Source organism: Phyllostomus discolor, chromosome 10 (assembly GCF_004126475.2).
Source record: "Phyllostomus discolor isolate MPI-MPIP mPhyDis1 chromosome 10, mPhyDis1.pri.v3, whole genome shotgun sequence".
Lineage (NCBI taxonomy): Eukaryota > Metazoa > Chordata > Mammalia > Chiroptera > Phyllostomidae > Phyllostomus > Phyllostomus discolor.
The window spans coordinates 11,127,971-11,155,916 of record NC_040912.2 but is presented as its reverse complement, the minus strand read 5'-3'; the positions used below and the strand labels follow the sequence as shown (position 1 = coordinate 11,155,916).

At 47.4% G+C, this 27,946-nt stretch overlaps 1 protein-coding gene and 1 long non-coding RNA gene across 2 annotated transcripts in view; both read right to left on the bottom strand.

The window, feature by feature from the left end:
• Window positions 1-27,946, bottom strand: part of JAZF1 (JAZF zinc finger 1) — a 297,359-nt gene that overhangs the window by 248,533 nt on the left and 20,880 nt on the right. The gene's annotated exons all lie outside the window — the stretch shown is intronic.
• On the bottom strand, window positions 8,942-11,513 carry LOC118497031. The gene is made up of 2 exons (XR_004899573.1): window positions 10,547-11,513; window positions 8,942-10,516 (listed from the first exon to the last, which is right to left on the bottom strand). It is a non-coding gene; the product is annotated as an uncharacterized LOC118497031 (long non-coding RNA).

Sequence of the window (27,946 nt, the reverse complement as noted above, 5' to 3'; positions counted from 1 at the left end):
CTTGCAGAGGAGTTGCTGAATCTGTCTGAGTAAGACAAACACATCACCAGGTTTTGCCTTAATTCACGTTAACCTTTAAACAGAAGCACCACTAGAATTTCATTCAGCCTAGGAGTCTAAAAAGGAAAAAAAAAAGGTGTCAAACAGTTTAGTTTCATCAAAGTGGAGATAAATGTCAAAAGAAAAAAAATATGTGGCCCACCACTCCACTAGAAAGGGCAGCACCTAATCCCAGTTCAAGGAAGCTACATAACATTTTGAGCTAAAGATCAGTTTATATATGTGACTGTAGCCCAGATTGCTAAAATGTTTCTTTTAGGCCAGTGTTTCCGGAAGCAGCATCAGCAATACGTAAGGACTTACTAGTAATGCACATTCACAGGCTTAGCCCCATCCTTACTGCATCAGAAATCTGGCAGCATGCCCAGAAATCTGTGTTGCAACAAGCCCTCCAGGTGGTTCTGTGCATGCTAAATTTGAGAGCCACCTTCCCAGGCCAATTCAGCAAGATGGTGTGTCTCCAAGTTTATGCTTAGCACTATCTGGCTGCAAATTATTTCAATCAACAGGAAACCAAGGATCGTTACACTGTACCTTCAGCACTATGGCAAGCATTCAAAATAAACACACTAATTTGTATGAATTCCTGACACAGTAACTTTTTCCAAAGAATGCAGCACTCGGGACACAAGATGCTGATTTACTGTTTCTTAAAATAACCAATTGTTCCAGCAAAGAAAGAAAAGAAAAGGAGAAAAAGTTACTATTTAGGGAACTCATTTGATGTAGCCTTCTGAGAGAAGGGCTGAGAATCTCCGAGTTGTCAAGTTGTCGGTCTGACACTTGTCTCTCCTCCTGCTCCTATTCCAGCACGGCCAGGGCTCCACCCTGAGCGGCAGGTGCCCCCTAGGGTGATGAACAGAGGGTCTTTCGGGGGGAGGACTCGCTGTGAATACCCCACAAGTACTTGCTCAATGGATGCCTACCTCTAATTCTTATATTTTAGAGAGAACGCTTAACCTCTTAGTGTTCCTGACAAGGAAATCAATGTTGTGTGGGCACACACTCAACAACTTTGAAGATGAAAATGGGATCTAGAAGGTGCTTTAATCGTTCATGTGAAGGTAAACAAGCATGAAGGTAAACATTTTAAAATGAAGGCCATCGTTTTAAGGTACACAAGCACCCTACAATCAGAAGGGTGACTCTCAAATTGAATTGTGCGTTGGAATTACTTGTGATGCCTGGTAAAAATGCAGGTTTCTGGGCCCCTTCACAAAACAGGTTGATTCACGTGAACTGGGGTCCAGCATCCACCTGTTAAATCGGCACACCTGGGTGAAGTGGGAAAATGGAGACAACTATACTTGAACAACAATATAATAAGCACATTTTAAAAAGACTAAATCTCAGCATGGTCACTCATTTCTTCAACTTCCTTATTAATAAGAGGTAATGGGAGAGGGATTTTTTGTGGGTTTTGTATGTGTGTGTTTACTTAGGAAAATAAAGCAATACAATAGCTAAAGTCCTGCAAGTTCCTTTTTCTCCGTGTGTGTGTCAAAGATGGAGAACTGTAGTTGAGAAAAAGTCTGCATGTATCTTTCATTAAAGTAACTTTTTAAAAAGTAACTTTTTCTGATACAAAAATTACACATGTTCATTGGGAAAAAAATAAACAAGCAGAAGGGAGACATTAAAAGTGCCCGCAACCCTGCCATCTGAGACGAGTTAGTCCACTGTATTCTCCTAGACGACTCCCCGGCTCCATGTGCGCGCGCACACACTTTAAACAAATAGTAGTAGCAGAGTATATACAGAGTTTAGAAAAGATTTTATTCATTCACTTTTAGAGAGAGGGACAGGGAGGGAGGAAAGACGGAGAAAAACATTCCCACGCCCCCAACCAGGGACCTGGCTTGCAACACAGGCATGTGCCCGGAGTGGGAATCGAACCAGTGACCTTTTACTTTGCAGGATGACACCCAACCCACTGAGCCACACCAGTCAGGGCTGTCCGTTACTGTATTACATGATTTTTACACCTGAAAGCACTGTCAACATCTTTCTGCTACTCCTTGATTCTTTTATATATAAAATGACAAAATGTCTAAATGTTAACTCTTTACCAATAGGAGTCTTTTTAAAAGAATCTAGAAATTAAAATTCTATTTATGTGGCCAGCACATAAACACAAATATTTGTGCCATTTGTATAAGTATGCTAAAAATCTCATTACTGTTTTTATTAGATGATTTAACATTGATACAGAGTTTACTGGTAATTTTTATTAGTTCATTAGTTCATTTTAATGAATGTGTATACATTACTTAAAGGCCTCTAGACATATATACAGTATAATACAGTAAACACAAGTATTTACTTTAATAAAATTTATTAGACCAAGGTTTTCTAATTGAATTCAAAGGGGGCCAAACAAAAGACTCTACTGAAACAAAATTGATGCAAAAAATTTTTATATGCCCCGAGAGTCTATAAACTCTGATTCTGTTCAACTGGGAAGTGGTCAAAACATAAATGCATCCACAGAATACACTCACCATAACTGGAAAAGTAAATTCTTGCATATTTTGTAAACGAGGCAGAAAGAATGCCAGTTTATGGGAATGGCCCACATCCACCTTCCCCCCGCAAGACCCGAGACCAGAGACCTTGCAGGGGCTCCCACACCCAGTAGCCATGCGAACTCAAGGGAGTCCTGTGATTGTTGTGTGTCTCAGTTTCCTCATCTGGAAAACGAGGATGCTAATAAGCAATATCTGCGTTGCTGGTTTCCCGAGGGTTTCCTGTGGGCCGAGCGGGAGGGACGACACGTGTGAGGTTCTCAAGGACGACCCCAGGGCCGCGGGAGGCCAGGAGCGAGCTCCCGGAGGTGGCGCTCACTCACCGTGCTTAGTCCCCTGCCCTCCCCCCACGCCCCTCAGACCTGTTGCACGCAACAAGAGATTGGGTAGAATGCAAAGTGTACGTGTATTAGGCCAAAGAACAAGGAATCCATTAACCTCTTAATGTGGGGCTTGAGAACTGCCTCGCAGCTGAGCCGGACGCCAGGACTCCTTCCTGGGATCATGGGAAGCCCACGTGCTGGGCGGCGGGGGAGCCTTTCGAGGGACAGTTCTTCCAGATGGATGGGCACGGCCCCACCCGGGGCCACGACTGTCTACAACAAAGAACCCACCACGGCTAGAAACAGAGATTCCCGGCCTCCACATCAGAGATTCTGCTAAGTTTTTAATGTAACTGAGATTTTAAGATGCCCTGACTGATCACAGTAGTTTCTAAACCAAATTATTCTTGACAGTAAAAGTTGTTGATAGTTTGTGTAAGACTGGGACCCTAGGTGCAATATGACTGAACTGTAGAGCAGTGATCTGTATATTCACAAGGACAGAGGGCCCTCAAAACCACTCTCCCTCACTTCAACAAACGCGTATCTACATGACGAACTGCATACGCACGACAAACTTTCCTCGTGGTACCCTAAAGCGTGGCAAGCCCTCTCCAGAACATTTCTTACTCCACCACGACCTTCTCTCCTTACATAAATAATACCACAGTGCACACCAGATGATTAGAAATCTTGGCAACATCCTCCAAATTACAATCATCATCTCATTTTCCCTCTCTTTTTCCTATAAACAGTAAGCAAGAAGGATAGGCATTTGGCCCCTACAACCTGCCGTCTGCACATATTGACAAAGCTCTGGACACAACCTTCTTCTGGTCATTCAACGAATGACCAACAGAAGCCTTCTCAGAAGCCACCGCAAGTCTGCAGAGCGTATCCCAGAGCAGCATCTCACAATTTGCGTCAGGGTCCTGCAACCATGCCTTCAGAGGGTCAGCGCTGCCCGGTACGTCCACCCTCTGGGTGGGAGCACCGGGCCGCGGCTCTGCCGTGGCCAATCTCTCCCAGAAGTCTCCTGCCCGGGGGGAGCACCCGCAGCCCGCTTCTCTCAGTGCACCACTGTTGGGTGCGGTTCTTAAAATCTGATGCGAGAAAAAAACTCAACACAAAAGCCTTCAAATTTATTGTCCTCGGCAAGCTCACCTGGAACGTATAGGTCAGAACCAACCACATAAAATATTGATTAAAAAAAAAACAATTCTTTGATCATACGGTTCCCATGATCAGATGTTTCCTAGCTAAAACACTTCTTAGTTGGAATCCCAAGGAGATTATCATTATATGTAATTTTCCTGCTCTAACCAATAAAATGGAACTTAATAAGTGCTCATTTTGAAAGCATGTGAGTTATTGGTCACCTGATTACCACTGGCGAACACTAATTAGGGTAAACGGCATGTGGCAGTCTTGGCCCGAGAGACAGTGAGCAATGCATTCATTAGGGGGAATGAGGATCAGCAAGGCTCCACTAATTTATAGTACTGACCGCAACACGAAGTCCAGTCGTGCTCCAGAACCAGAACTCATTAAAAGTGCCGTGGGAGAAACGGGAGCAAAAAGGCTGCTCCCCTTACAAACGCCAAGCCTGTGGGAACAAAGCACCAGGGTACTCATAGCTGAGGGGAACCAGGACTGCCCATAAAGTTTTCAAAGGAGCCAACTTCAAGGACGAGGAAGGGTTCTTGAGGGTGGCAAGGAGGGAATTAACTAGAAGTTATAAAGCGAAATTATTGTCGAGGCAATTTGAGCTACACATAAGGAAGCAATTTCCAGCCATAATTTTAATTAGGAGCACAGAATGATCTCCTGTGTAATGACGGCCCTCCAGCGTCCCCAGTATCCAGAATTGCCCTGCATCCATACGCATAAACACAGAGTGAAAGTGAAATACAGACCTGGAAGAAAGGTCAACCATCATCAGTTTTTGTTTTTTTTTTTTATCCTCCAACTGCAGGTGAGATGTTCTAAATAAAATGCCCGTGTATAGTTAGCTCTCAATTTATATTCAATTTACAAACAACGGATGAACCCAGAGAGCCGCCCCCCTCCCCCTCCCTCACTCCCCACCCCATCCCGGACCCGGCACATTTCCCCCGAACACGGGACTTGCTGTTGCAGCGGCTGCAAAAGGATCTTGATGGACGCACACGGTACTCTGGGCAGAACCGGTGAGTGCAGGGAAGAAAGAAGCCGCGAAAGCCGACACTGCTTTAACCAGAGGCAAGCTCCAAGTAAGCAAGGCTGGGTCTCCCCTTCCAAAAAAATATCCTCCTCCAACCCTCTCAAACGGTTTACTCACCTTTATGTTACCATCTTATTCATTAAAATAGGAGATTCATCTGGCTGAACAAACACTCCTCTAAAAAGACAGATCATTTTGCCCTGACCAGTGTGGCTCGGTTTGTTGGGTATCATCCCACAAAGCTTAAGGTCACTGGTTCAATTCCTGGTCAGGGCACATACCCACGTTGTGGGTTCAGCACCCAGCCGGGGTGCGTATGAATGAGACTGATGTTTCTCTCCCTCTCTCCCTCTCCCTTCCCCTCTCTCTAAACTAAATAAATAAAATCTTTTTTAAAAAATGCAGCCCTGGCTGGCGTAGCTCAGTGGATTGAGTGCGGGCTGTGAACCAAAGTGTCACAGGTTCGATTCCCAGTCAGGGTACATGCCTGGGTTGCAGGCCATGACCCCCAGCAACGGCACATTGATGTTTCTCTCTCTCTCTCTCTCTCTTTATCCTTCCCTTCTCTCTCTAAAAATAAATAAATAAAATCTAAAAAAAAATGCAAATAATTTTATAAGTGGACCAGACCATATCACTTATTCACACCATGTATCAGAGTTTTTTCCGACCACCAGCTATAATTGGCTGCCTAGAAGAAGTAAGAGTTTTAATTGAGAGTGCTGGAAAGGGGAAGAAAGGTAAAGTTCAGTTTAGAAAATGAACTGCTGCCCTGGCTGGTGTAGCTCAGTGGATTGAGCGCAGGCCTGAAACCCAAAGCATCGCTGGTTTGATTCCCAATCAGGGCACATGCCTGGGTTGCAGGCCATATCCCCAGTGTGGGGTATGCTAGAGGCAACCACACATTGATGTTTCACTCCCTTCTCTTTCCCCCTCCCTTCCCCATCTCTCTAAAATTAAATAAATAAAATCTTAGAAAAGAAAGAAAAGCAAGTGCTATAGGGATATAACGGGAGGGGAGGCGGGGGGGGGCACAGTGGGGAATAACATTAAGGAACTGTAAGACCACCTGCTGCTAGATAAAGAGATACAGAAAAAGACGGATGACACCGACAATGTACACATTGTTTCCTTTTTGAATCTACCAGGAGGACACTGAAAAGGAAATAGAAACTTTATTTTCCCTCTTTTCTTTACATAGCAGCAATGCATTCAGCACCCAGAATGCAACCTAGTAATAATACTAGAGTCTGGCTTAAGCTTGAGATAAAGGGACTTGAGTCGCTAGGCTTGGAACCTGTTTACTGTGGCCTCCCAGGACCCATCTCCCCGCCACCTCATGCACAACGCCCCAGCCATACCGGCTTCCTCCTGCTCCTTGAAGAGGCCAACTTGTTCCCACCTCAGGGCCTTTGCCCTTGCTGCTCCCTCGGCCAAGAGCAGGCTTCTTCTGGAGAGGCCTTCACATCCCTCTGGCCTCAGAATAAACCACCTGTTCACGGGGCCTTCTGCGACCCTAACCAATGTCACTCCACGGGCTACCTGCAAAATTCACATACAACTGCCCATTCTGCATTGTCTCCCCCACCCCATTGCCTATTTTATTTCGTCTTTAACATTCTGGCCTATCAGAAATGTTGCCTTGGTTGTGGATTTGTTTATTTACCCATCACCTGTCTTTTCACTGAAACCCACGTTTTCCCAAAAGCAGGAATTCAATCTCTCGCACTGTCCTCTACTCTGTGCACCGAACAGCACCCGGAATGCAGTGAGCACGCAGCATCGGCTGTTCCAAAAAAAACATACACAAACATGGGACACTACCTTTTTTTAATTTTTTTTTTAATTTGGAGACTTCCCCATTATTAAAAGTATCCAAAACATATCCAATTCCAGAGTTAAGTCCCTGCTATTGTCTCAAATTTACCAGTCTTTTCCTCTCACTGAAGAAATGCAACACAACCCTGACCCCCCAGGACCACCGATAAAGGGCCCGGACTAAAATGATTTTCTTTTTAGACCCAAATGAGGTCATTTTAGTTACTTGAGAAACAGGGGCCTGTAGGGACACTACAAGCTCCAAGGAGATGAGGACAGAGGACAGAAAAGGGGTGTGTGCATGTAACTCCAAGAGAGTATACTGAGCAATCCTTTTTTATACTATCATTCATCATCTTCGATTTTGTATTATAGTTATTTATATGCACAGTCTCTCTCCTGGACTGCACGTACCTCGAGGAATGGGACTCATGACTGATTCCTCCTACCTCCCACACCAGGCTGTATACATTACAGGCAGTCAATAAACAGTGCTCGGACGCACGAATGATACTTCCACCGCCACTCGGAAGGCAGCAAACTATGAACTATCTTGCCTGCAAGTGCAATTTTTGTAAGTGATGACTGGGTAAGTCGAGGGAACCGATGTTTTCCTGATGAAACAACATCATTTATTATTGAGAAACACAGACTATTTGAAACGCAAGCACGCACATGTTGCCTCTCTCTCTCTCTCTCTCTCTCTCTCACACACACACACACACACAGCCACCAGTCTGAGTGAAAATTAAACACGGAAACTTAAACGTGCAACGTTCTAGTCCCAGTGTTTGTGAGCCCCCAAACTAAAGAGCCCTTTCTCCTCGGCAGCCCACATACCTAACAACAGAACCGTGTTGCTGCTACAAACACGAACAGAAAAGCAGCTACGAGGCAGAGCCTCGGCCATGCGGCACCAAATGCACAGTTTGAGATGCAGGGGTTGCCACATGTTACGAGTTTTACAATTGCTCTTATGTCGCTTAATTGCTTGTAAGAGCAACCGGCACCCTGCCACATACTTTGTAGGCGCATGTTGTTTGGCTATTTTAATAAGAACTGGCCTGGATTTACAGCAAAGTAACTGTACTTGGGCCTTTCTGCCAAAACCTTATCTGATGAACGCCCCCCACATGCGGACTCTGCAGCCGGTGCTTCGAGGAGCTGCGCTGGGAGGACGTGGGGGAGACGCTTTCAAGGGCAGAAGAAAGCTTCAAAAGAAGCAATTACTTTTCAAGTCTGATCAATAGCGAAGAGCATTAACTATAAAACGCCTCTTAAAAACCATTTCAGAGTGACATTTACAGCAACCCCAAGAACAAAATACTTCTAAACAGGCTGGTGGTGTGCTGGCTAAGTAGGTGGTACCGACATAAAACCCTCTGTATCCGTGCATCTGGGTAAAGGGAGGTTCTCTGCAGACTCATCCCTGGTTCTCTCCCTGTGTTAACGTTCTGTGCTATCGCCCCGGCTCTCTGTGTTTAAGCAACACCATGTAATAAAGCTTCTGCAGGCTGCTGAGATTGGCAACTGTGCAAAGACCTTTTTTTCACTCCCCGTTTCATCTCAGGAAAAGCAGCCATTTTTTTTTCATTATTCAAGTTCGCCATGTGCCAGGCACTGTGATGAACATTTTGCATATTTTATTTCCCATAACCCCTACTACTCTGTGAAGAAGGTATACTCTATTTTACAGATGCAGAGTCTGGGACGCAGGGAATGTAAGAGACTTGTTTGAGGGGGGACGGCTTACAATCAACAGTAGATCTGAGATTCAAACCCACTCTTCCTAACTCTAAACCCAAGTTTTTGTCCACCGCACTAGGTTTTTTCCTTCTCTCGTGATTTCTTAAGTGGGAAGTCAACCTCCCTGAGAAGGAAAAGAAATTACCTGGAAACATACAAGGACATAGCCTGTGCCCATCCAGCAAGGATGGGTCTAGAAACAGCAGTGTGTTTAAAATCAAGACAGAAATGACACCTCCATCGAGGCAGGTTTGGCAGGTGTGTGGTCAGCCGGGAGTGGAGTGTGTGGTCGGACTGGACGGCTCAAACCCACCAGTGCTGAGTGAGCACCTGCCACTCACCGGCCACTTCAGCGCACGTCACCATTTCAGGGGTGACAGAGTCCTTGTCTTCATGGGTTTGCAGCCCGGTTAGCAAGACAGTGGTAGGGGCAGCAATTAAAACATTGTCAAAAGTGTTTTAAGACTCAATATTGACTTAAGCACCAACTGTTCAGGCACAAGGGTGCTGCGGACGACAGAGGGACTGCCCAGAAGGCCTCCCCTAGGTGCCTGCCGGGTGTTGAGATACCCCACGAGGGGGCTGACGTGAGCTGAGCAGACCAGCTGGATGGCCAGAGGTGGCTGGGCCCATCCGCTCCGGAAGTCTGGGATGTCTGTGGGAGACCAGGCTGAGGCTGCATGCTCACACTGGGCCGGGTCCTGTGCACAAGCACTCTACTGCCCAACAACTCGACGAGCTAGGCATGCTGACGCCACCTTGCGGGTGGCACAGCTGAGGCACAGGGGGAGGGCAGTGACTGGCCCCACGCTGCTCAGCAAAGTGGCGGGGCTGTGACTGACGCTCAGGACATCCCATCCCACGGCCCACACTGGACAACTGCCCTGTGCGGCCTCTCGGGCTTCGGAAGCTCTTGAGGGCACAAAGGGGTTCCCAGGGAAGTGACGTGACAGCAAGCCTCTCTGCCAGCTCTACGGAACGTAAGGGGGGTGGCGTGAACTAGCGGTGTGAGTCCAACCAGCTGCTGCGATGCAGCGTGTTCTCTGCCGCCAGCTCCACCTTGTCGGTCGGTCGGTCCCTCCTCGGTCCTGCCCGGGGCCCGGGGCCGTTCCCAAGGCTGTGACCTTCCAAACCAAGACAGTGAGGCCTGCTTGGGACAAGCGCTCTGCAGCAAACCAGAAACCCCTCTGCCCACCACTCCTCCATGCTCCACAGCAGCATTCACCACATGCGTCGGAAGCTCTTCCTTGCAAGTCCCTTTCTCCCCTGAATGGTGGGTGAGCTCTCAGTAAGTTAGGTGTCATTCGTCTTTGAGTATCCCCAAGATGTAGATGGCACTGCTTCCTGAATGGTGCCTCCCCTCTTCACCGAGGTTGTTCCCCAACAGTCAGCCTGTGAGGCTTCTGCAGTGCAGCCAGGAGCTCAGCACGGGCACCTCCTGGGATCCTTGTAGGCCACCTGGCAAATGGGAGTGACTAGGCGACAAGCAAGGGAACATTGTGTTTGCACCTTGGGGATGAAGAGCAAAATTAGCACCATCACTAGTGTTAGCTGGCATTTATTAGTACTCAGCACGCCTTGGGCCCTCTCCTAAGAACTTTAGATGTATTCATTCATTTCACTGCCTCGACAACCTTAGAGGGTAGATATGATTGTTGCCCATTTTCCAGATGGGGAGACTGAGGCCCAGGCAGGTTCCACACCTTGCCTGGGGTTACACAGTAGTCAGTGACAGAGTCAGCATTCAATCAGAGGTCGTCTCGCTCACAGCCCACCGGCTTAACAGCGATCCTCTCTCTACCAGCCACCTCTCAGGGGCGATCCATATTCCAGAACCACACCTACTATGTGCTACAAATCAAGAGCCACACCTACTACGTGCTACAAATCAAGCAGGTATAACCTCCCTGTAGGGCTTAAGTGCTTACACAAGAAGGGAGTAAAATACAGATAGAACAGCACGTGTTTTCAAAACCCCGATGCTGGTAGAAATCGTAATGGAAATAAGAGCCAGAAGCGACTCTCATTTCCGTGACAACGTGAACAGACCCAGCCGAGTCAGAGAGGCACCGGGAACAAGTTAATAATGGCCTAAATACAAAGGCGCCGCTTCCAACCCAACCTGCTATTAATTAATTTATGTATTGCCACTAGGGAGGAGGCAGTTAGTATTAAGTTAGATTAAATTATGGAGAAGCGTCAGCATTGCTGTGACTATTTCAACAGTAATTATTAAGTCGCTATGCCTTCCTTCCCTAATAGAAAACCCTTTATTCTCATTCTCAGAATGCTTTGCTTTCCACCTGTCGCTAGCTTCTTTTGACAGGCATGACAAGCTTTTTAGAATAAAGACACTTTTCAAAGAGAACAAGAAAATCTGATTTGTAAATCGTGGCAGGTTCTAATTCAGACTTGGTCTCCGAAGAGTATTTGCCCCCAGTTTTCTGCACAAAGACCCTAAGGCTCCCTGTGAGTCCACAGGGTCCGGCAGGAGCAGCGCCCGCTGCAGTGTGGTGGGTGGGGTGATAATAGGGGCGTGATAATCTATAGTTTTACTTGGACCTACAATGTCATAATACAGTGTGCTTGAGTATGATATTGTCATGTCACAGAATTACATGCTTGTGACGTCTTAATAAAAGACTTTATAATAAAACAGGGGCACTGTGTGTGCTGGACCCTGGATATTTGCCAAGACTGACCGGCTCTAAAGGAAATGTGGATGTCGAGAACAGGCAGAGGAGCACCGAACCAGGAGTGCGAAGACCTGGGCTCTCTCCCAGGCCTGCCTCTTGGGAGCCCTGCGAACGCGCCCTGTTTCCGTGTCGGTGGAACAGAGGCACCCCACACCAGCTCCCTCCCGAAGCCGGCAGCGGAGCTGGCGGGAAGCCCAAATGAGATAACACGAAAGCTGCGTGAAAACGACAAACCTCACAAATGTGCACTGATTCATTAACTAGCTTGTCAAATATGTGACTATTACGTTTCATATTTAAGTTAGTTAATGGATTAAATTAGTTGTGGTAGAGGTAAGTGGCAGGGCTGAGTCACTGCCCCCGGGCTCAGCTCTGACTACTTCTTGTCCTACTCTCTTGCTTCCCATCAGAGACAGATTCCCCAACTGTCTACAATGCCACCTGACCCCAGTTCAGACTCTCCCACAAAACCCTGCTTTATTACTAGGCTCCTGTCAATGCCCGGGGATCTGAAGAGCTATCGCCTGTCTCTGAGGAGGCCAAGCCTTGCTTCCAAGGAAAAGACCGAAGGGCAAGGGTTCATTCCCTCCCCTCTGCACCAGTTGGAAGGCTGGGGAGGCAGTTAGTAATGGCTCTGCACTCAGCAACTCCTTCATCCAATGTATCTACCGAGGTCCCACTGTGCGACCAGGGCCTGAAACAAGCACGGAGACAGCAGCCTGCCCTCCAGGAGCTTCCAGCGGCAGAGGGGGCGCCAGTCCTGTGGACAAACATGGGTGCGCGAGGAGAATGCTGGGAGCTAGGGAGATACAGGCCCCCGCTCTTGTAGGACAGGGGAGGAGGTGCAAAGAAAGGCCAGGAAAGGTTGGAAAGCTCCTACGAAGGTTGAATGAAGTCACTAGGAGTCCCAGCTGCCCAGGAAACAGGCAGAAAGCGAAGGGACCGAGGACTGACAGGGACAGAAACACCCACTACAGTGTTTTACTGCCGTGCAGGAAACGTGCCCGCCCAGCCCTCGCTCCCTGCACCACTGAGGTTCTGATTCCGTGGGTTTGGGCTGGGGGAGAATGCGCATGGCCTTCAAAGCTTCTACGGGTGATTTCCATAGCCAGCCCCCAATAAATTCTGTTGGTGCTTCCAATATTTTTCACATCTCGGAACACCATAGTAAATGATACTGAATCATTTCAATATCACCTGTAGGTATTGTAGAGGTAATTTGCCAACACCTATTTGGGGACTGGATTAAAAAAAAAAACAATTTTCCTCCTTTACATTGCGTTTCTATGATGAAAAAAAATAAAATCCTAGGGAAGATATCAAACAATGGGTTTTAATAAATACTCCAAATACAATCTTTTGAAATCACTGAATTCAAGACGTTTACAATGGGAGCCATAATTTGTCCTGAACGTTTTGAACGGTGGTAGGAAATATTAAATGCTTTAGCACAATTACAAATGCACAGCCCGAACCTCTGGGTGAAGCCCACTCATGGCATGCGGTCTGAGGAAACTCCCAGGTTATTGCTGTCCCGGCTTTTAATTTGGGGTTGGACAAAAATTCAGAGGCTCTAAAGATGCCGCCCCAGCCCATATCCTGTTCCAGTGAAATCCCAAGGCCAATGTTAAACAGAAAGGCGATCTAGGCACTACTCAAAGACATGTGACTTCTAGAAAGTTTAAGCTAACAAACAAAACAAACAGGCAGCTCCTACATAGGAAGCCGGACACCCCGAAGAGAAGGTTTAAGAAAGGATTTTTTAAAGACTCAGCTTTCTGAGCTCTGGAGGTGGGGTTGAAGAACCTGCCCTATGTTCTTTAGGTACACACGACGGATGCCAGAAAGTTCCTGTAAGGTGTTGGTGAGAGGCCAGCACTACTCAAACCAGGCCAGTTTCCTTAGTAAAAAGGCTGTATTTAGAGTAACATAGAGTGGATTCCTGCAAGACTCTCTATTCGACTTTTATGTCATATTATCTACAAACCCAAGATGAAACTAGACTTTTTTCACTGCAGCATTATTATTAGTTTGGTCTATCAGGCATACACCAAAGTAATAATAATTTTTTAAAAGTCCTGATTTTTTCGTATGTGTCAATATAAATAAAAGTTCAGCAGTTACTGCGATCTCAAAGATAATACAAGTTCTAATGTTGGGTGCTTGACAAATACTTTAAATATTTATACTTCCCTTAACCTATCTATGGCTTTCACACTTTTGACCACAGCCTGAACTGAGAAATAATTTTCACTATTTCAACTAGTGTATCTACATGTGGAAAACTTTTAAAAAACTTCCACAAACACTCCTTTCTAATTTCTTTCATTTTAAAAGTAAGACAAAAATTATATCAGCCAATACATACAAATTGATATATGACCTATCACTGAGTTTACAGTTAGGGAAAAAACCACACTTGGAAAAATACTAGCTAGGTAAATTACAGTTTATCTGCAGAGTAAAATGTGACGCGCCCATTAAAAGAATAAGGCAGTTTTACCCTGATGTGGAATGATGTCCAACATAGATTATTACATGAAAAAAATTAATTTAAAAAATGGTAGGTTTCACTTCTGAATGATCCAACATGTTTTCCCTCTTCTTTGTCAACAGGACACGAAACATCACACAGGAAAATAATTTCTCAAATGTTAGTGGCCATAAAAATTATCTGGAGAGCCTGGTGAAATTCCTGGGCGTCATCCTTGGAGATTCCACGGAGACAGATGTAACCACAGCTACAACCTTCGCTGCAGCACTATCTGCTGGCCAAGACCGGCAGTCTGAGCAGCTGAGTTCCACTCAAGAGGAAGACCTCAGCGAGCACCGACCTCCAGGGTCAGAAATAAGTTCTAGTGGCAGAGGAGCAGGTGACTCCACGTGTACTTTCCCAGTGCCCAATAACCAATACAGCCCTTTATAGGACCTTCCAAAGAAAAGCCTCTTCTTTGGGGCAGGAAAGGAACTCAGCCCAGGATGCAGCGTGGCCAGCATGGAACAGGCTGCATTTTGGTGCCACGCCCCCTCCCAGGAGTGTATGTGCAGTGAGCAGCCTGCACTTGGCTGTGTCAGATGCAATCCAGTTCATTGCAGTGGTCAGCCTGGGCCTAGGTCATATTCTGTGTCCAGGAGTAAAAAGTGCAGGCTCCATGTTGCAGTAGAAAAAGCACTCTGTTGGGGGCCAGGACAGCTTTCGATCCCAATCCTGCCTCCAACCAGCTACGTGATGGGGTACAGCCACTGGGTCAGTCTGGTCTGCAGTCTCCTTAGAGGCAGAATGAAGCGCTTTCCCTAACCCGGGCTCTAACCTGCTGGGTCCTGCCTCCTCCTCCACAACTCCACATTTCCTTCTCCACACCCCAGCCGGTCTGAAACACTTCTGCTCAAAAAAGGCTTTGCTCGAAAAAGGCTTCGCTCTGTCAATACCTCTGGCTTTGTTGTGGAGCGCTGCTCCCTGCTTGGAAAGCCCCTCCTGAACGTGTCCGTGTCCGTCAAGTTCCAGTTCAAGGCTCTGTACTTCTCTGGCTATGCCTGCCCTGACTTCCTCGGGTCCGACTTCTAACCACTGCACCCTGAATACACTGCTCCTTAGAGCGAGCGTCTACTGAATTGGAATCCTCAGTCGGTGTGTCTGTCTCCCCCTCACAGGCAGGCGCCACATCCTTTGGAGACAAAGGATGTACTGACCACACGGTATTAGGTGTACATACACTCAGTACTTACTGTAGCCATTACTAAATGGGAACTTTCTTCTACTCTCTGCAGAAGTTATTGAAGTGCCCCTTTTTATCAAGGAGAGGAAACATTACCTACACCTATGTCCGGTCTTCGGAACTACAGACAGATCCTTTAAGTTAAGAGAAAACGGTATCATCCATAACCTAAAGTAGTGCCTGGAACCTAGAAGATGCTCTCTAAAAAAAAGTGTTGAATGAAGGAATGAACGGAGTGACAAATGAACCCATGAAGATTCAAGTCTCTGGGGGTGGGGGATGGGGGGTGAAAAGAAGGAAAAGAATAGTAAACAGATTCTGTACTGCTAAGCATGTTACAAACTGCTTTATAATCATTCATTAGCGTTTCCAACCCACATCCCCTCGGGTACAGGCAGGCCGATCCTCCCAATTTCAAGATAAGGGAATTCAAACTCAAGGTCACACAGCAAATCAACTTCCCGTCAATGCTTAGCCCCCAGCTGGTAATAAGAATGAGATTAAAGATACTAGCGGTCTGTAAAAGGTTGAAATATTAGAAGAAACAAAAGAGTTCAAGGGCATGGGACCAAGAAAGCGTCACACATATTCTCAGCAAGCTGCATCAAAAAAAACAAAACCCCAACCCAAAGAAACCAGCCTGCACTGTCTGGAATCCTTAAGTTCTCAGGGTGCGTACACTGCATTATTCAGTTGTCAGTTTCCACAGCCCTGAGAGGCAGACACTCGCAGGGAACAGTGGGAGCTGTGGTTCTGCTCAGACCCAGCCTGCCCATCGGCGGTGACACCACTCTGTCACGGGGAGGCCTGGGCTCACTCAGCACCCGGGCCTGCACAGGCTCTTTAGAGAGAGTGCGGGCGGAAGGGAGAGGAGAAGAAAACACCAACTTAAGAAAAGGGAAAGAGTTAAATCAAATAAACAGGAGGCCGACATCAAAAATAAAAATAAATACATACGATCACAGTTTAATTGCAGTATAATCTTCCAGCAGCAAATATGTGCATGTATATTATAAATGAGGCTCTAAATTATATCCCCCCAAAATAAAGGGAAATGGACAGATGATATAAATAATCCTACTCTTTCCATTTCAGGGTTTGTTTGTGTTTTTTTTTAATGGACATTAAATATACTGAGAAATCACACTTGGTTTCCCAGCATTATTACTAATATTCCAAAAAGGGAGAGTCTAATGTAAAGTTTGACTCAACTTAGAAATTCATTTTGGTTGGCCTTTTTCAATTTAGTTTTATTTAGTTGGGGAAATGAGGTCAATCTCCTCTCTTTGGATTTAAAAATTCTTTTCCACTAAAGCATAATTCATTTGACACTGAGAGAAGGAAAGAGGGTACCGTGCGTACGCACTGCTGAGTGGGGAGTGGAGGAACCAAGAACATGCAGAAACCGGAGAGCCTCGTCCTCAATCAATGACCCTTTGAGCCTGATCCACATTCCGTCAAGCGGGCGGACCGAGGAAAAGGAAAGGGAAGTGTCCGGAGCACTGAAAGGTCTCCGAGGCCAGGCTCAAGCACACGATCCCCACCTCCCCAGGTGCTGGGAGTGTGACACACCCAGGCCACACCTCCCACAATGCTGGAATCAAGTGTGAAACCATATTGAAAGGGAGGCCGGGAAAATCTGAAGCTGGGGATATAAAGTGTATCCCAGCACTACGGCATCATCAGGCACTCACTCAGACTTCACCCCGTGTCACGCCAGAGGTGGCGGTTTTAAACATTTAGCTCGGCAGTGTCTTGCCGACACCCACCAAACCACGGCAATACGGAAAACGGTTCGGTAGTGATTCATCTTCAAAGGCCCACGGAAAGTGATCTGAGCTGTCACCATATTAACTTTTTACACAGCTTTACTGAGATCAAGTTGATATAAAATCCATCTCGTTCTAAGTGTGCAGTTTGATGCGTTTTGACAAATATATACGGTGGTGTGGCCATGATAGCAATACGAAGAAAACAAAAAGAATATTTGCATCACTCCCCCAGAGGCCCCTGGTGCCTCATGTAGTCAAGCCGCCTTCTCCACCCCAGGCCCCAGGCAACCAGATCGGCTGCTGGAGTTCTGCCTCTTGCAGAACTCCCTATAACCGCCCCGGCTGGCATAGCTCAGTGGATTGAGCTCGGGCTGCAAACCAAAGTGTAGTTTTGCAGGTTCGATTCCCAGTCAGGGCACATACCTAGGTTGCAGGCCACGGCCCCCAGCAACCACACATTGATGTTTCTCTCTCTCTCTCTTTCTCCCTCCCTTCCCTCTCTAAAAAATAAATAAATAAAATCTTAAAAAAAAAAGAATTCCCTATAACCGGAGTCAGACAGCGGGCAGCCTTTGGCATCGGGTTTCTCTGACTGAGCACGGCAGTTCTGAGCTCCATGCATGCTGCCGTGGGGTTCGGGAGCCTGTTCCGTTTCACTGCTGAGCAGCGTTCCATTTCTTCACGTCACTCCTGCACTCCTCCGAGAAGCCCCAACGTAAGCCCTGCGTGCACATCCCAAATGCTCTTTCTTGACTTTCCCTGATTCTGTCCTCTGAAGACACACCACCGTGGCTCTGGTCACTTGGCCGGCACAAGCACGTCTCCTGTCAGGAGGGTCACACGCGGCAAAGCAACCAAAACTAAATGCCAAGGTGGAAATGACGGGACGAGCCGAGGAAGAAAAGACTGGAAAGGAAAAATCACCGTCCCGACCAGATCTCTGGACTAGAAGACACTGTGCTGGAGAAAGCCATTTCCTCACTGACCGACTGATCAGTGTTTCTGTTTCAAGGAACAATGCATGGCACACCTGACGACCAAGGGGCACCTGAGTTTGCAGGTCTTGGGTGTTCCACATGGCTGAGTTTCCAGGGAACTGAAATTTACCCCACTGAGTGAGTGCGCCTCTGAGTACTAACTGAGGACAAAAAAGATATTAATTCATGCCTTCTAAAACCATCTACTGAACATAACTGTTTACTGGATGCAGGGTCCTCATTATAAACAGTCGGACGGGGGCAAAGCTCTCAAACGGAGACGGCCTCAGGGGTTCCACCAAGTTCGTCAGACCTGGGTCTCCCTATTCTACACGGCCCAAGACTACTGTTATTTTTAAGTGGAACTGTCCATCTTCTGCCTATAACATTAATTGGCACCCCTGATACTGTTGCTTTGTCCTCGCTGCTAACATGCTACTATTTTGCCTTAAAAACATGAATCATAAAGTATTTCCAAGATACAGGAAAGTCCAGAAAATAAGTATCCAAGTATTCACCCTTTAACTCAGAAACTTCACAGCTGATACACTATTTGTTTCCAAACACGTTTCCATACCAGTAAAAACAATTTTCTTTTTACATTATGAAAGCAGTCTAGCCACCTCCAAGGCATTTGGAAAACAGAGAGAAGGAATCGTTCATAATCCACCACCTTTGCAGCCAGCGTTCGTATTTTGGTGAGTTTCCCTCTTTTCTTCTTTCCGGTGCAACTGAGTTTTCCCAAATATTTCTGAGCACACGAACACTTTGGGAGGTCACTTCTATGACATTTTGTTAAACATTTTGTGAGGCTGTTACAGAGTCACCATTTTCTAAGAGGCCGATGAGAAGAGCAAGTCAATGTGCCCGTTCCCAAACCAATCCCAGGGGGTCATTATTCACTTAGGATATTTCCGATTCCTTGCTACGGTACACAGACTTCAGAGAACATTCTATGCATATAGTTTAATCTCCTGACATTTTATGTACTCAGAGAGCACATGTGAGTATTATCTAGCTTGAGAATAGCTCCTTGGTATCATCAGAGTGAAGCTGAAGGAACTCTTTTACCCATCCATCCATCCATCCATCCATCCAAAACACACTTACCAGCCCTGGCTGCTGTTGCTCAGTGGGTTGAATGCTGGCCTGCGAACCAAAGGGTCATAGGTTCGATTCCTAGTTAGGGCCCATGCCTGGGTTTTGGGCCAGGTCCCCAATAAGGGACGCACGAAACGCAACCACACATTGATGTTTCTCTCCCTTTCTCCCTCTCCTCCCTTGTCTAAAAATAAACAAACAAAATCTTAAAACACACACATACAGAGACACACACTTACCAAAGTCCTGCTTGACGTTAGAGACCTTTTTTTTAGTGAAGTAAGTTAAAAAGAGTAACAAACACACGGTCCCCTGCCCTCCATAAGCTCACGGGCTAGCTGTGGGGACAACCCCGCTGCACTTGACGCCATCAGGGAGCAACGAAGGAACAAGGCGAGACTCACGGCTTTGCTAAGCAGCGCTGTGCAGCGGATGCACGCAACTCCGAGTCGGTGGGAGGGAAACTCCCGGCTGTGCAGTCAGAGCAGGGCCAGTGAGGGAGCGTAAAGACAGGCAAGGCTACCCGAACCACTTATATTGGCTCCAGCTACTGCAGCGCTCTGATAGTAACAGAGAATGGTACCCAAATCTCTTCTCCGAATCCAAAGGCAAGCACAGCAAACATGGCAACTTTTCTCTCCTGGCATTAAGCACTGTCATTTTGGGTGAAGGAAACGGACCTTCCTTGGGATGCCAGAGCAACCACTAAGGAGCTGGGCAGTGCTGCCTGTCACAGCCTCCTCTCCTCGGGCAGCCCAAGCTCTCATAACTTAGCATTTAGCAATCTGCACCAGACGATAACCCCTTTTTTGCTCTGTCAACAAATGCATGAAAAGCCTGTTTTGTTTTTTCTTAATGCCCATCAGACTGGAAATAGTGCCGAGGTGTGTCACCACAGCAGTGTCCAGACAGCTGCCCACAGAAAAAAGAAAGGGCAGCATTTCGTCTATTTTTTTTGTCTGAAGGTCAACCGTGAACAGGCAGGCTCAAAGGTCCTCACCCCACCCCTGGCCCCTCAGATACACGGGGCCTTCTCTTTGTGAGTTTGCCAGCCCTCCTGGGCACGCCCCCTTCTCTGGGGAACTTCTCAGTGTCAGAGGTACGGAGAATAATCCAGCGTGGAAATAAAGAAGCAATGGGGAAGCCTGCAAGCGTGGGTTCAAATAAATTCCCACACAAGCAACCAATTTTTCTTCCATTTGAATCAGTGGGGAAGAAAGTAATTCACGTCTCTTTAAATCTGGGATTTGTCTCAAACAAATGTATCAGCTGAAACATCTGATGGGATCTGTCTCAAACAAATGTATCAGCTGAAACATCCGATATGGCAATGAGCTCATTAGTTACTAGATAATTCAAGTGTTCTTAGTCGTCGTTTCATTTTCTTCACCTTGTCAATGTTCTTATTCTGGGCTCTTCCCCACATTTTTCTTCCTGATGAAGTAAATACACTGTTTGTAAAAGTCTTTCCCTGTTGACTGGACAAGCACCTGCCTCGGCAGGAACCTCAGCAGGGACACAGAGTGAGCAGACACCCAGGTGGTCACAGGAGGAGGAGATGCGCTGGACCAGTGTGCCTTCCTCAGTGCCCTGCCTAGGGGCATCAGCAGCCTGGCTCCTTCCGAGAAAGGTCATCAGAACAGGACTCAGGTTCCCCAAGGAGCTTTCAGGGTCTCCAGGGGAGGAGTCAGGGAATGGGGTAGGCGCAGTGAGTGCTATGCAAAGGGAAACGATCTTTCCACCTGGTGCAGAGGCCTGACCAGAAAGCTCACAGGGGCGATGCTTGAGGGGACCCTGACCGAAGTGCCATCCTGTCAGAGGGTGGGGATGAGCTGGCACGGTGAGCAAAGATACATACAAAAGGGGCCATTGGGGAACTGCTGAGAATTTGGCCCAGCAGGCCTTCCAAAGAGTTGCTCGCAGACTTGGATTTCGAAAAGCAGGACTTGAAAGACACATAATGTGGCCACCAAGGGTTCAGAGAAAACAGCTACCCACTGTTACCATCCTCGTTTCGTAAAAGATGCAACGGTTTACACACGTGCTCACTGAAGGGCACCGTGGCCGAATACAGGACGCAGGGGATGCACTTGGCGAAATGCTCTCGGTGCCTCTGTCGTTTCTCGTGTCACCGCAGACCACTGGAAACGGTGTCATGAGCTGGCTGGCACAGGTGTGCACTTTCGGGCAGGCTCTCTACAGAGCCCAGGGCAGGCACGAGATTCGCAACGCTGAGAGATGATTAGCAAGCACCCAGGTGGGGTCTGGAAGGAGGCCTGCGCGGCTGCACAGTGCACGCGTTTCTCTTGCCACAGGCCCCCGGGCCTCTCAGCCCCCTGCAGTGAGGGGCCGGACCATGGAAAGGGACGGCTCCTGAAGTCCAAAATTCCAGTTAGTTCAGTGTCTCTAAGCTGAATGTAAAGGAAACATACAAACTACGTATTTTAAATTATGGTGATGGTGCAATCAATAGGATGAGCTGTTACATATTTCATGCACAAAGAATTTATGCTTCAAGTAAACATGTTTAAATTATAGGTTAACAAAAAGCATGCTATTATATAGAATAATCTATTGAATCACATAAATGAAGAGGAAATACTACAAGTGTTAACAGCACTAATGCTGGGAGGGAGAATTATGAATATGCTTTATGGTTTTCTATGTCTTCTAAATTCTCTACAATTTATGCTTGTATTTTCCTACATCTTCTTCATTTTCTGTAATACTTCTAAAGCCAGATGATAAAATATTTTTATTTTTGCAATTTTGAGGGTCGAAACCAAATTTTTTAAAAACCCTGCATGCTGAAATTGTTATGAACTACCTCAATTCAGTAACTCTCTACTAGTTACTGAATTGGTTCAGTATGCTCTTTACTAGTAAAAAAAAACACACAAAAAAGAACTGTGACGCATGTGGACATACACGTACTAATTATTTTTCTTTCTGCTTTATGACATCTAGCACTTTCTCATTCTACCTACAGATGTCCCAGAACAAATCAGCAGGCCTTGTCTTTATGTGGTTTCCTTCTGACAGTGAAATGGGGGTTTCAATTTGACTTATTTCACCAAATAGAGGTGAAATTCAGCCAGGTCTGTGGATTAAGCAGACAATGTCTTATACTAAACAAATAAAATAAATTAAAAATAAAAGCTGTAGGTCAGCTCTTGACAGACAGGTCTAAAAGGAAATGAATTAGGCCAGGTGGACTCATGGCAGGGTTGTCAAACATCCTCAGTGTAGGATTTTCCCATAGCCCCCAACAATTTTACTGCAATTCTTCTGAACACTTAAAATTCTATATTTAGGATAAAGTCCTAAAGTATGAGCTGAAAAAAAAAAGGGGCTCGATTTACTTCTCGTGAAGCTTTGCACCTACTTCCTGGTATGAGTAAGCTGCCCTCTGACCCACCGACACCCCATGCACCAGGTACCCCACTATACTAACCCCTCATTAGCACGTCCCTCCCCCCACCCCCGCTCTACTGCATTTCCTCTGATTCTCACTGAATGCTAACTCTGGGGAAGACATGACATCACTTTCTTCTGTCTCCCAGTGAGTCCGGCAAAGGGCAGAAAAATATCAAAGGCCACACAGGTAAAAATAAAGCTTGATTGTCTTCCTTTGTAAAAATAACAAATTCTACTCAGGAAATACAAGACTAATAAGAGTCAGTGCGACAAATTAATAAAGAACAACAGCCCTGGCTGGCGTAGCTCAGTGGATTGAGTGCAGGCTGTGAACCAAAGCATCACAGGTTCGATTCCCAGTCAGGGCACATGCCTGGGTTGCAGGCCATGACCCCCAGCAACCGCACATTGATGTTTCTCTCTCTCTCTTTCTCCCTTAATTCCCTCTCTAAAAATCAATAAATAAAGTCTTTTTAAAAAAAAAGAACAACAGATGAGGCTGCAATGATTGCAGAAAGGGTTAAAGATACAAAAAAGGAAGGTAAATGGTGTGTCAAGGGGAAACAAAAATAAAAGTGAGAAAGCACAAAAAAGATACAGATAGATAAAGGTTACTGTTAAGACAGAATGTTTTGTAAATCTGTGTTGCCTTTTTTGCAACAAGTACAGAGCAGTATTATGTAGTTTCTTAGTTTTTAAAATTTATAAATCATGTAAAAAAGATTTAGGGAGCTATGTGGCTAACCTCCAACTTACAGAGGCCAATTTCCAGTTTATGACAATTTTGCCTTTGAAGCAAAGATGGAGAAAAATGCTCCGGCCGAGAACAGCCTGGATCGTCTCCAGACAAACTGTACAGCCTGAGACGGCTCAGCCAGCCCCGCCCTCGCCCCTGCAACGTGACAAACGAGAAGGAAAACCAACCTACCGAGTGAGAGTCAGCTCCCCTTCTCCTGCACCTCCCTCTCCCATGCGTGTCCACTCCTCCCCAACACCAGTCCCTGGAGATCAAACGCAGCCTGCCCTTCCCGCAGCCCCATGCCTCTGCATGCGGCCACCCCGAGGAAAGGTCTGCCCTCCTCTACCTTCTGCTGTCCCTCTCCCTTCTAGACCCTGCTCAGAGGCCGCCCGTACATTTGGCCTCCAACTCTCCCTCTCCCATGCTCCAGCCGCTCACACAGTGCTGGGAGCAGCGTGGGGCCAACCAGTAAGCCGCAGAGTGAGGCCTCAGTGTGCTCATCCTGGAGCTTCCTGTCCCCAACACAGTATCGGCCGGGGAGTGGAACCTAGAAAATGGTTGATTAGATAAAACTAATTAAATGGAAGCACCTGGCTCTTCTGAACCCACACTAAACAAGTCTATCCCCTCTACCCTGATAGGCCTCCTTGCATCTGGAACTGTGTTCTCTTGGCCAAGCTAAGCATCTCCCATCTCGTCCTCACACAAGGCTTCCGGAGGCTTCCTTTGTCGAAGCCCTTCTCTGAGACCCGCTTCATTAGTGTGACAGCCAGCGCTGATGTGGTCCAGCAATGACCACGGTGGGGCCACCACTCGCTGTAGCTGGGCCGTGCTCTCTCTGAGAAGGAGCTTTCGGAGGCCTGCAACACTGTGGGCTCCTGCCGGGTGTGGAGGAGCCGAAAGCCCAGAACCTTCCGCACACTGTACATCCCCTCCTGTCCCCACCTGCCTTCTCCCCGTGTTCCCTGGAACAATCATTATGAGAAATCTAAAAGAAATCAAAGAAATCCCCATCGGGACTGCACTATGAAGAATCCAGGGAGAACACTGGGAAACGCTTGGGTCCCCTCCCACTGGAAGGGAGGGAGGAATGGCAGCCCCTCACACAGGCTTCCCAAGGTTTGCGGGACTGCCGTCCTGCTTGACATCCCTCCATCTGTGAGGATAACTGGCCTAAGGGAGAAGCTGCAAAGCACAGGTGAGCTTTTGCCGCAGTCCCACAAACTGACCCCACAACCAGAGCTGTCCAACAAAGGATGGAATGGGCCAGAATGAACCTGAAAGGACCTGAGTCATGTGCCGTGACTCATTACAACGTTCCAGGATGGCAGCGAACCACTGCCAGGACCCCTACACAGAAGAAACGCTGCATGGGGGTGCGGGTGGGGTGTGAGACCTCTAACGATGCTTCTGGTACTGAAGGTTCCATAAATACATGCCCCCTTCAAGATGCCTGGGCACACCTGAACCTCATTTCTGGTGCCCTGGAGTGGGCCCAGGACTCAAACATTCACTCTGTTTACCAACCGACCAAGCAACCAACCAAACCACTTTTACTGAGCGTCTCCAATGCCGGCCCCCGCCCATTCTGCACAGGTGCAAAGGAAATCCCACTCACATCCCCTAGCCAGCTGTGCCCTTTATCGTTTTGCTTGGACCTTATCGCGCCACCACGGAGCAACTTTAGGATCTTGATGACAATTAATATTAAACCACTAACATCCCATTTCTACTTACCGCACATTAATCATGACACTAAATTTCTCAATTTCCAAGTTTCTGTAACATCAGTGACTACAAGCATCAATTTGTCACTAAGGTGAGGCCTACATACTGAAATAAAAAAGGGGGTTCCTAGGCTAGAAAAAAATGGCCTTTTCTCCTCAAAGAAGATGACAGTCAAAATAGACAATACAGATGAGAATGAGCACGACCCCCCCCCCACCACACACACACAAAAGCCTAGAAGCAGATACCACAATCTGTTTGCAACTGCTATCTGCCCTTGTTCACTAAAACTAAAAATAAAATTGGCCTGTGGTTTACTAAATTTGGTTGCAAGTGCTTTTCCCACTGAACCACTCTGTAGGCACATCCGTCACTAATAGAAATGATTGGGAAGGAGAGGGAAGAGAGGCCGCAGTGAAAATACACTGTATATTTTCTGGAATAAATGATGAAACAGAAGGTTTCACTTCTTGTTTCAACCGCTTTAGCACCTTCTCATTTTACTCAATTTCAGGCCCATTAAAGGCACTGGGCAGTTGGGCAGAGTGTGAGGAGAACTCATTCTGAGAGAAGATTAAAACCCGCCCCAGTCATAAACTGTCTTCAGTTACTGTACACATCAGTCAAACCAAATCATCCACTTGGGGATTAACTCATTCTGCGGGGCTCGGGAATAATACATCACTCTTCTGAAGGAGGCACAAATCCACTAATTACCAAAATGTGCTGCCACGGTCACACGGTCTTCATTCTTCCCCTATAAAGAGTGTTTTAGTTTTGAGGCAAGAGCAGAAATTCAGATGGGAAATGAGTAATTTGGGAACCTCTTACCGCTCTCTGGCCTGCAGTAAGTATTGCTTTCTTCCCCTTTCAAAGCCAATCAGCAAAGGTACCGAGCACAGAAAGCAGGGCCTGGCGGCTCACGGCCGTGCAGCCAGAAGAACCTCCGCCCTAATTCTGAGTCATCGCGCTCAGAGACGACCCCTGCAAAGGGGAGTGAGAAAACTGACCATGTCCGGGTTGTGACAGCCTGACAGGCCAGGGGTGTGGGGGGGGGGAGGGGAGTGTTTGTGTGTGTAACCACAGAAGTACAAACACAAACACCACTTTCAGAAGTTGTGCTGCACGGCAGTATGGTGCCTAGAACCCGGGTTCGAATTCTCACCCTGCCTCCTATGGGGTCGAAGACCTCACGCACATGAACCTCGAGATGCTTCAGCGTGTTGATCTGTAAAGAGGTCAGGAGATACCCGCCTCGTACGGTGCTGCGGGTTGCACAGGCCAACACAGGTATCGTCTGAGGCACAGTACCTCGTGCAGACAGACCTGCCAGCGATAGACACAGCATTCATTCAGCCCGCACTGCCGCACCCTCCGGCAAACTGGTGTTCTGCGGCTGCCAAAAACGATGCAACAACAAGCTGAAATACCAAGTCACCCGAATCGTTCCGCTGGAGCCCTCGGCGCTCCTTGGCCAAGTCCTCGCTTGGGAAAGGTTCTCCTGGCCGTTTACTTTGGACGGGCATCAAGCGTCCGTTTGCCTCGGCTTCTGAGAGTCACTGGGTCAGGGCTGTCAAGGCCCCTTTCACACAGAGGACTCAGTCAGGACTGAAACGCTCTGTGTGGTGGTGGTGGTGGCAGCGGCGGTGGCGGTGGTGGCAGCGGCGGTGGCGGTGGCGGTGGTGGTGGTCGCCTGGCCAACCACACGGGGAGCCGCTCTGTGGCTTTGGCAGAGTCTGCCACTGTCTGCTGGCACAGACCCGGAGCCAAACTATGATTTGTCTGTTTTGACTTGTGTACATTTTCTGAACAAGAGAGTATTGATAAGGAACCTAGGTAAGAGAAGAAAACGTTTGTCGGTTCCCCCGCAAGCACAAAACGTTCATTCATGGACGGGGCCGCTTGCTCACTACAGTTAGGGGTTTTCAGACTGCATCTTCGATACCGGCGTGCTTCAGAGTCGCCTGCGAGCCTGTCGGAACACAGACTGCTGGGCCCAGCCCCCACAGTGTCTGACTCAGTAGGTCTGAGGCAAGAGGGCACGGTGCTGAGGACCTGCATTTCTAACCCAGTCCTGGTGGAGACCCACCGCGGGCCAGGCTTTGAGGGTCACTGCTCTGCAAACAGGAACACCTCCTTTAGCTGTAGGAAAGGTCAGGGGGTTGGACACAGCACACCGCCAGGAACAGACCGGGTGATCACTCTCACCAGATAATTGTCGGGTGAATGCATAGTGAACAAGCGGATGAGTAAGTCCGCCTCCATCAATACCACATTTCCCGTACTGAATGCTACATATAAATGAAGGTGACCTTCAATGTCTGACCAACCCCAGATTTTAAAGTGGAGAAAAGTCTGTGACGCACACATGTGCCTGGGATTGCCTGCTGAGTGCACCCCGCCATCTATCCTCTCCCCCCTCCTCTCAGTCATAGAAGCCCCACAGTTTTAGCCGGGCAAATGGGTGCCCGGTTGCAAACTATTTCTCCACCTCCCTGCGGCTCTGTGTGCCCAGTGACAGGGACCTCTCCCCACAGGCGGAAGAGCAGACAAGGGGAGGGGGACCAGCTTCCGCCGTGGAGTGCAGGACCACACTCCAGAGCAGAGGTGCGCAAACTTCTGTAAAAGCCGGGACAGGACACTTTTCGCCTTTGTAGTCCACATGGCCTCTGTTGCGACTGTTCAACAGCGCCACTGTAACACAAAAACCCCCACCAACAGTGTGAAAATAAGTGAGTGTGGCTCTATTCCAATAAAACTGTATTTAGAGACGTGAAATTTTCACTTTAGAAAACTTTCTCCAGCCATTTAAAAATGTAAAAACCATTCTTAGTATGTGTGCTGTGCCAAAACGGAGGACCTGCCAAAACTGGCCCTCGGGCCATACTTTGTCAACCCTGGCCTGGAGGGTGATGACCGAGGATGACAAAGACAAAGACAAAGGAGAAGAGGGCTGTGCTTGGACAGCCTCGGGGAGTGGAGGTGCGGCCTGCCCTGAACCCCAGGCCACCTCTGCTGACAACAGAGAAAGGGGTTTCCGTCTTTGAGCAGCTGTATTTCGGGGTCCCTGTTACAGAAGCGTCCTGTGTAACTACCAACCATGCATCACGTATATAAAAATCACA